This window comes from Octodon degus, unplaced genomic scaffold, assembly GCF_000260255.1.
Source record: "Octodon degus isolate 3935 unplaced genomic scaffold, OctDeg1.0 scaffold00170, whole genome shotgun sequence".
In the NCBI taxonomy this organism is placed as follows: domain Eukaryota; kingdom Metazoa; phylum Chordata; class Mammalia; order Rodentia; family Octodontidae; genus Octodon; species Octodon degus.
This window is the reverse complement of record NW_004524746.1, coordinates 3,062,456-3,072,715: the sequence shown is the minus strand read 5'-3', so window position 1 is coordinate 3,072,715 and position 10,260 is coordinate 3,062,456. Positions and strand designations below refer to the sequence as shown.

General features: G+C 39.1%; 1 pseudogene; it reads left to right on the top strand.

Moving 5' to 3' along the window:
* The first annotated feature begins 888 nt into the window (after positions 1 to 888).
* Positions 889 to 2,213, top strand: LOC101570502 (annotated as a pseudogene).
* Positions 2,214 to 10,260: the final 8,047 nt, after the last annotated feature.

Genomic DNA, 10,260 nt, shown 5'->3' with positions numbered 1-10,260 from the left:
AGGATAGATATATAGTTACATTCTCTTAATGAATAGAGGGATTTGTTCTAATAGTGTTTGTAAATAGGATATCATGTCCGCATCTTGTATAGCAATTAACCACTAGGAAGAATGTATGCAATGTGTTAATTATTGCAACTCTCTTACCAATTTTGCTTGAAACTGTCTCATGCTATTTGTTTCTCAATAAAATTATGGAAAAAAAAAAAACAACTTGGGATTGTACTCAGGTTTGCCAGGCAAGTACTTATTCCACTGAGCCATCTCCCTGGTCCCTGCCCTAATATTTCTTGAAAGGTAATAAAAAGAAAAGGATTAAAATGATAAAATCAAAATGGGCAGTGTGGGAATAGAAATATTTTATTCATAATTGATATAGTTCTATAAATGGAAAGTAATTGTCATCATTTAAATAGATATCTTACTGAGTTCATCAAGCAGGTGAAAAAGTTGCTATACTGAAAAATAGGAACTACTAAGGAATCTCTGTGGACATTAGTGAAAGCATGACACTTAGAAAAGGGGACGGCATCTGGGAGATGGGGGTTAAGGGAAAGACAGCTTAGTACCTTCTCACTGGTGTGATGGACCCTCATCAACACCCAACACAATTTCATGGATGCAGGTCAGAAGGAAAAATTGTCTAACAGCTCAACATGTCAAACCACATGAGCAAACAAGCTACTAGGAGTAAGAACAAGTAGGAAAAAAAGCACAAAGTTAGACCCTCAGCTCTTTTGGGTCCTCCTTTCCAAGATGATGAAATAAAGAAGACACAATGGTAGTGCCAAAAAGGGCTGCGGTTATGTGCAGCCTATTCACTGCATGAACTATCCCAGTGGCGACCCGAACTTGAGTCCTGGTCTCTCGCTTTCCTTCCAGGGCAGCATGAGTGTCACCACCCGCTCCACCACCTTCTCCACCAACTACTGGTCCCTGGGCTCGGTCCGGGCCCCCAGCCAACGGGCTGGATGGGCCAGCAGCGCTGCCAGCGTCTATGCCGGCGCCGGGGGCTCAGGCTCCCGGGTCTCCATGTCTCGCTCCACCATCCTCCGTGGCGACATAGAGTCCGCGGGCCTGGCCGCGGGAGTGGCCGGGGGTCTAGCCGGCATGGGCAGCATCCAGACTGAGAAGAAGACTATGCAGGACCTGAACGACAGCCTGGCCTCCTACCTGGAGAGAGTGAGGAGCCTGGAGACGGAAAATCGGAGGCTGGAAAGCAAGATCCAGGAGCACCTGGAGAAGAAGGGGTCCCGGGTCAGAGACTGGGGCCATTACTTCAAGACTATCGAGGAGCTGAAGGCACAGATCTTCGCGAATTCTGTGGACAACGCCCGCATCGTCCTGCAGATTGACAATGCTCGTCTTGCTGCTGACGACTTTAGAGTCAAGTATGAGACGGAGCTGGCCATGCGTCAGTCTGTGGAGAATGACATCCACGGGCTTCGCAAGGTCATCGATGACACCAATATCACTCGGCTGCAGCTGGAGACAGAAATCGAGACTCTGAAGGAGGAGCTGATATTCATGAAGAAGAACCATGAGGATGAAGTGAGAGGCCTTCAAGCCCAGATTGCTGGCTCTGGGTTGACTGTGGAGGTGGATGCGCCTAAATCTCAGGATCTCGGCAAGATCATGGCAGACATTAGGGCTCAGTATGATGCGCTGGCTCAGAAGAACCGAGAAGAGCTGGACAAGTACTGGTCCCAGCAGATTGAGGAGAGCACCACACTAGTCACTTCACAGTCTGCTGAGGTTGGAGCTGCTGAGACGACACTCACAGAGCTGAAGCGCACGGCCCAGTCATTGGAGATTGACCTGGAATCCATGAGAAATCTGAAGATTGGCCTGGAGAACAGCCTGAGAGATGTGGAGGCCCGCTACACTATGCAGATGGAGCAACTCAGTGGGGTCCTGCTGCACCTGGAGTCTGAGCTGGCACAGACTCGAACAGAGGGGCAGTGCCAGGCCCAGGAGTACGAGGCCCTGCTGAACATCAAGGTCAAGCTGGAGGCTGAGATCGCCACGTACCGCCGCTTGCTGGAAGATGGGGAGGATTTCAATCTCGGTGATGCCCTGGACAGCAGCAGTGCCTCGGTGCAAACCATCCAGAGAACCACCACCCGCAAAATTGTGGACGGAAAATTAGTGTCTGAGACCAATGATACCAAAGTGTTGAGACACTAAAGCAACAGAAGTGGGGTGCCCTTGGGAAATAAATAAAAATTCAGAGATTACTGGACAAAAGAAAAAACTATCCCAGTGAGTACTCAAGGATAAGGCCACTAGGAATTTTCTCATTTAGTCCCCAGTGACTGGTTTTGTGATCATAGCAAGAACCTTCTCCTTCTCAACCTTTGATTTAGCAGCTGTGTACCTTCTCTTGTACAAAGCCTTTCTGGAATACATGGCAGATCAGGAGTATCTACCAATTCCTCTAACCAGGACAGGATTTCAGGTGCACTGGGCTACCCCTTGGACTTTTTGCCTTCACCTTATCCTTCATATCAATACCACTGGCAGATGCCTTCATGGCTTCAGGTTTCTTCTCTTTAGAGTCTGGCTTCTTAGTTTTTCACCCACTATCTTGCAAGATGGGAAAGAGAACTAAGTTTCCAACTTCTGGCCTATCCAAGAATAGAGGAACCTGGGTAATTAAGCTTTGACACATGCCTAGATACTACCCTACTGAAGGTGTACCCCAAAAGCTGTTGAGACTTGGCAAGAAACCCTCAGTCAGCATGTGAAGAAACTTTGAGCTACCATCACTCCTGGCACCATCTTGATCATCCTCACCAGGCATCACAGAGGGAAGAGAGTGGTCTTCCTGAAGCAGTTGGCCAGTGGCTTGCTCCTTGTGACTGGGCCTCTTAGCCTTAATCATGTTCCTCTATAAAGAACACACCAGAAATTTGTCATTGTCACCTCTACAAAAATTGATATCAGCAAAGTGAAAAATCCCCAAACATCTCCTTGATGCTTACTTCAAGAAGAAGAAGCTGTGGAAACCCAGACACCAGGAGGGCGAGATCTTCAACACCAAGAAAGAGAAATACCAAATTTCAGAGCAGCACAAGGTGGATCAGAAAACAGTGGACTCACAGATTTTAGCAAAAATCAAAGCTGCTCCTCAGCTCCAGGGCTACCTGAGATCTGTTTTTGCTCTGACAAATGGAATTTATCCTCATAAATTAATGTCTTAAATTTCTAAGATCCTAATTAAATAACTGATACATTGAATGAAAGAAAGAAAGAGAAAGAAAGAAAGGAAGGAAGGAAGGAAGAAGGAAAGAAGGAAGGAAGGAAGGAAGGAAGGAAGGAAGGAAGGAAGGAAGGAAGGAAGGAAGGAAGGCAAGAAAGGAAGGAAGGAAGGAAGGAAGGAAGGAAGGAAGGAAGGAAGGAAGGAAGGAAGACCGTCATTCAGAAAATAGTGGAGGCCGCCAACACCAGGGACATTTCCAAAGTGAGTGTCTTCGATGGTTATGTGCTTCCCAAGCTGTATGTGAAGCTGCATCACTGTGTGAGTTGAGCCATTCACAGAAAAGTGGTCAGGAATTGATCTCATTAAGCCTGCAAGGACTAAACACCTCCACCCTGATTTAGACCTGCTGGTGCTTCCTCACAACCTCCACCTTCGCCCATGTAAGGGGAGCTGGGTCTTAATGGGCTGAAGAAAACTCTCTTGAGAAAGAAATAATAAACTGAATGTTATGCATTATACAGCATTTTGTGTATACCTGCTAGAGGTGAGTTGGGTTAACTAAACCTATCCAAGTTTAAGTGAGCACTCTGAAAATGAATGAAGAGGTACATACTGGAAAGGGTTTCAGGAGCATACCCCTCATACCTTTATACTCTAAAGATATTGTTTAAAATTCAGAAAAGAGACACAAAGAAAAGGAAAGAAGAGAATGACTCTTGGAGGCTATAATAAGAAAAGGTAGCATACATCTGATTTAAGTTCCAGAAGAGTAGAAATAAAGAAAGTGGTTGAAGAGATAATAGCCAATGGCTGAGAATTCCTAACAATTGGGAAGAGACAGGCATCTTCAGATTCACAGTGGATGCTAAATCTCATGAAGATAACCAACAAATCCACCTCTAGATTTGTGCAGCAGACTGCAAAACTCCAAGATACAGTGAAGACTTTAGAACAGCTGAAAGGGAGACAGCTCATTGTACTGCAGTAGCAGCATTATGGCAGGTCTTTCCAAAGTAACAATGAAGCCCAGACTACAACACAACAATGTCTTAAAAAGCATCTAGAAAAAATTATTACCAATCTAAAATTATTTACTCAGAAAGTTCTCAAAACCGAGAAAGGTATTTTCAAGCAAGAAAAATTAAAGCTTGGTAAAACATAAATAAAGGAAACTATATCTAACTTAGACTAAATGAAGTCCGAGATGCAAACAGGAATGAAAAGCTAAAAGAAAGTGAAAAATGGAGGTTAGCATCAAGTTGTCAGTTATAATCATTTGTAATTTGTGAGGTTAGTAAACAACTAGAAAAACTAGTTTACTGGGGAAAGTTACATGAGATAGTAGTTGTGCTCTAGCAGTTAAAGCCCAGGATATTAAATGTGTGTTAAAAAAGAAGGTAGGCATTAAGTTTGATTTTGTCAAATGAAATATGTATGCTATTTTTAGAATACTCATTAATAATAAAATTAATCCTATACATATAATACCTAAGTCAGTAAGAGAGGAAAATTATAACTTTTAAAAAATGATTAGAAGGCTAGAAAACAAGAAACTAAAGCTAAATGTACCAATAAACATATTATCAATAAATGTAAATAGTGGCCCAAGCCTGTAATCCCAGTGGCTGAAAAACAGGAAGGATCACTACAAGTCCAACCTTCGTTGTGAGCCCCTGTAGACCCTGTACTAAATACATAAAAAATAAAAATAAAAAAAAAAGACATACTGTCTCTTCACTTTAGCTGCCACCCAACTGGCTGCATGTTGTGAAATACTAAGATTGCACATGCCACTTTTCATACTGGAGACCCCACCCTTCTGTCCCTTGGTAGCACTCACTGTACTTTTTCAAAATCACACCCTGTAAATAACATCCCACATTTGTTGAAACCTATAGAAATGCACAAATCAAAGAGCAAGCTCTAAATAAGTTGTGGACCTTAGTTAATGATAATATACTAATACTGGTTCATCAACTATTAAAAATGTACCACAGGAATATAATATGTTAAATAAATGTTTGCTATTCAAAAAAAAAATAAATGTAAATAGACTAAATTCTCCTTCGCTGCCTGCCTCAGTTATAACATGTACATTGTTAGGTTACATGTTGCTGACAGACTATCCAGATAATACATAAAGACACAGAAAAGTTAATATATTTTTAAATATGGCCATGTAAATTTAGCTCTTTCTCTTATAAGCTACTTGAAAAAAACAAAACCCAAACTGTAAATAGCATCTCTCTTTTTTCTTTCTTTCTTTTCTTCTTTCTGCGTCTTTCTCTATGTCCTCTTTTTTTTTCTTTCTTCCAGAATTTAGCAGCACTGCATTCTTAAATGCCAGAACTGAGAAGAGGGTTGATGAAACAATATAGTCATCACACAAATGCCAGCAGACAGGACCTCTCATTTGTCCACCTCAGAAAACAGTCAAGGACATCCTTATCCTAAAGCTCTGGGATGCAGTGTATGAAACTTTCCTCACAAACTGTTCTTATGACTTTCCATTGATTTGATTTCCTCTCAAGAAATAAATGTGGCCAGGCCAGACTATGAATCACACCATGAAGAAGCCAGATTTCTTTTTTATTTTTCCAATCTATTTAAGAAGCCAGATTTCTAAAACAGTAGGATTATGTCTCTAGTAACAGTTGGAAAGGAAGTTTTATAGACATCCTACAGTGCCTTTCTTCCTTTGAGTTTGCATTCCTGCAAGCCTACATTTCTCCTTACCTTCTCTCAACCAATCCTGGGTTGACTCCATAATTTTTAGGGTCTGGAACAAAAGGTAAATGTGGAGTTTTTTGTTTGCAATTTATTAAAAATATTAAGATGGTAACAGCAGAGCAGTAAACCAGGTACAGCGTTGTTTTGCACAAAGGACCTTGTATACTGCATAAGTCATTTGCCCATGACACTTGGAGGATACACGGAGAAAAATTGAATTCTTTATATTGAAGAGTGATTGACTAATTGTATCCATCTAATCTTCACACTTCTTGCTAAGCAGATGAATGTTTTGCAAATTTAAAACATATGTGCCATCTGGCTTTCATGCCTATAATTCCTGTAGTGAAAGGCAGTGCACTTACGTAATTATGCTGGTGTCAGATACACTTTCCATTGTCACAGGCCTTATGAATATGGACTAATTAATTACCATATCTCAGCTCAGTTTTCTCACTTGTAAAATGACTAACCAATACTTATCTCCAAAGTTGGGCTATGTATAAGTGTGAAAAACTCTTAGTTTATTTATTTTTTATATTTTAATAATTTTATTGAGAAAGAAGTAACAATGAGATAGTTTCAAAAGAGGTTAGTAGTATAATTACAATAATTAATACATTGCATATTGTTGTATTTGTACTTGTTATTCCTAGTTCAAGATGCAGACATGATATCTTGTCTAAACTCTATTAGTTCAAACCCTTCTTCTCATGGAACTAAGAGAAAGTAGCTGTGCATTTATGCTATTTTGTATATATAGATATATCTATTTTTTTCCACTACAAAATGATCCATTTATATCCCCTTTTTTGTTTACTTTTGTCAGAGATGTGTATTCCATTGCGATTCATATATTGTAGGTGTATGAATTCAGCAGAGTAATCCAATATCGTCCAGCAGTCTATAATAGTGGGTTATCTCCAAGAGTGGCAGTGTCAGAAGTTGACTTGAGTCTTTTACAGCTCAGCATATTAATAGGGCTTTACATTTTATACCACGATTTTATACTTTTCTGCCAGATGGTTAAGACAAAGATAAAGCAACACCTATATAACAAAAAATTTAACTTTTATAACTGCCAAGGTCAGTCAAATCCCCTCAAGACTAACCCTGAAACCCTGTAGAGCAGTTTGTAGATCTTTTGTCAGTGTCAGCCATGTGAATGAGTCATGGCCATTGCTTGACCAATTTGCTTTCTGAAAAAGTCTGAGAGAATGTTTTCTCTTCATGTGACTCACCTTAGGCACACTCTACATAATCTGTCACTTTCCTCTGTGGCCCCATAATCTCCTTGATCAGAAAATTTGGAACACTACTGAGTTACAGGATGTTTCAGTACAGGTTCTCCTATGTTCTGAGTCCTCACTGACCTTGAAAGATTAGGGCCAAAATGTTGGCTGTCCCTGCAGCCCTTCTTTTTCTCTAATTTTTGGCCTGCAAACTTAAGTTGTTAACCCTCCAGAACAAAAGGTTAATGATATTATTACCCTATAACATAGGCAGTTGAGCTTAACCCCACTATCTGTCTGAATATCAAGCATCTTAGACATAAAATAGAACAGGTATTTTTCCATCAAGTATTGATATGTTAAGCTTTAAATTCTTACAGAATGTGAAGAAAAAATGAGAAAAAAATTTTAAAAATGGGAATAGACAATTACATATTTTCACACAGAAATTTAGAAATCTAACTATATATAACATTGTAGCAGGACAGTCCTATGACATTTTTTCTTTTGTTTTCATTTATTACTCCTTTTTATTTAAACAAACATTGACTTGAAGCTCTTAAAAAATATTACATATATCTTGAAATTGACCTTAAACTGGTAATTGACTACCTTTTCACTTATGAATACAGAAAACGTAATTGTTGCTCAAAATCATCCCTCACAAAAGGAACATTTTTCCTAGCCTGATAAAAATTGGTGCTGGTAGCTTTTGGTGACAATTAGAGAAATAAATGTGAGACAGAAAAGGGCAATGCCATTTTAATGCTGGAATCAATAAAAGCAGAGATATAGCAGTATTGTAGTAAGAAAGCAAAAAATACACTGGTAGATATGCTTAATTCACCAAAAATTTGGTGGTATAGTCAACAAACTAACAGAAAAGATTTGTGCTTCTTTGTTTTAAGTAGTAGAAACCAAAAATAAAAGTATGAGATGAAAAGTGAATAGACCTAATAATCAAATAATTTTGTGGTCTTGTGTGTTATACTTTAAGTGGAGTGATTAGATGTGATCAGCTCTATGTCTGTTGTGTGATGCACTTGTCATGCTTGGCCTCTTGCCCAGGGGTGTTCTGAGTAAGTCAGTGATACTGTGCATCAGGCAGGACCTTGCATCTCTGGTGACCGTGGCAATGCTGCAGATATTGAAGGTTATGTTCAGGATGATAACCAGTTCTACCTAATGTGATCTTACATCCTCCCAAGTGTAGGTAAAACATACACAATTGCCTGGATATAGTCTGTAAATTTCTTAGGATTTGTAGTCATTTTGACCGGCTATAGACCAGTACTGCCTAGTATATACATAATATAATTTTTCAAGTAGTTGTATATTTAAAAAGTAAAAATATATAGATGAATAATGTTAATATTGATATTCTGTTGTATGTTATGGGTCGGTGCCGAAAGAAACGATAAGACCTGATGAATGTAGCTTCAGAGGTCTCACTGAGATTAGTCTCTCTCCAAGTGAGCTCAGAGCCTCAGAAGCATCTCACTTTTATTGAGGGGTAAAGGCAGACTAAGGAATGTGCATAATTACCTAAGTGAATACAAATTACTATCTCTATTGACTTCCACCATTTGCCTAACACTAGGTTCACACAAATGCTAGCTGATAACATCCCAAGCAAGGGATCAAAGGACAGGGCATCTGCAGGAGAAGCTGTTATCTGCTGCTTTGGGTCCCAGCTTTCCGGGAATTTGCAAACAGACAGCAACCCTCCTGAGGCTCAGTCCAATGTTCCCTACTCTTTTGGGACATCAGGCTTTTGTCTTAAAACTATGTCTCTACAATATTCCATCTCATTTTATATAATACACTTAAAATATTTCAACAAGTAGCCAATACAAAAATCTTACTGAGTTTCATGTTTAATATTGCATTTTCCAAATTTTGAATTCATATCACAATTCAATGCATGCTAGTCACATCTCAGGAACTGTTTGTTTTCTTCTTGTGGTTAATGATTTCCACATTGGAATGTACATATATAGATAGATGCAGTTTAATTTAGAAAAAGCAAATAGCTGGTGCTTAGGGATACAGCATTTGGGAGAATATGACTAACCTGACTGAAAAAAAAATGTGGGTGTGCAAAAAAGATATTGTCATTTTAGACCTCATAATTTTGACGTTCTTCTTTCACCAGGAAAATAAGACTTCAAAATGAAAATTATTAAGCTCTGATGAAAGTGTGAAAGACATAAAATGTGGATATTATGATCTCCACGATTAATATTGTTCTTTTTTGAAACTATTAAAAGGTATATTTTATTCATAACAGGCTCTCAACAGTTATACTTTTCACAGGTTCAGTCATCTCACTTTCACTTCATAATTAAGAAAAGTTCATGTTACAGAGCCTCAAGTTAAGTTTGCAAATTGCTGGGGACCCCATATGGGAAGAATGTTCCCATATCTTCATACTCGTAGAAGAGGGACTTTGAATGCTCATGCAGTGACACCCAGCAAGCCCAGCAGGCTAAAAGCAGCACATGCTCTCATATGGTTGGATGAGATTTTGCCAGGTGATGAAAACGTATGTTCCAGAAATCTTCACACTCTGCAGTTGTAGTTTAAGGTCATTGAATAATATCAGGTGGTTCTGTCCACAAAGTTTGAGTTGGCATTTTAGTGATAGAGAATGATTTTTCTCTTGATGAAACTTTGAAGGAAAGAGATCCAACAGTTTTTCAGTGCTTACTATCTGCCATATTTGCCTCTTTTTAAAAATGTTTCAAGCGCTTATGATATACAGGATTTATTATATATCATAACTCTCAATCTAAAGGTAAGTCAGCAGTTTTGGTATCATTAAGTACTTTGTCCAGGGTCTAGATAAGTGGCAAAGTAGACCCTTGAAGCTCAATTTACCTTAGTTCAAAACTTCTGTTCTTTCCTTTAGATCTCTGGCCCAATAAGGCAGCACAAATTATGCATCAGCCTTTATCTTTTGGTAAGAAGTGTTATTTTTTTCAAGCACAAATACTTACAGAACTCCTATGCTACAAATGAGAAGCTATTTGGAGATTCAAGACTAAATCTCTTATTGCACAAATTTTTAAAGGACTAGAAAATGGGCATCTAATA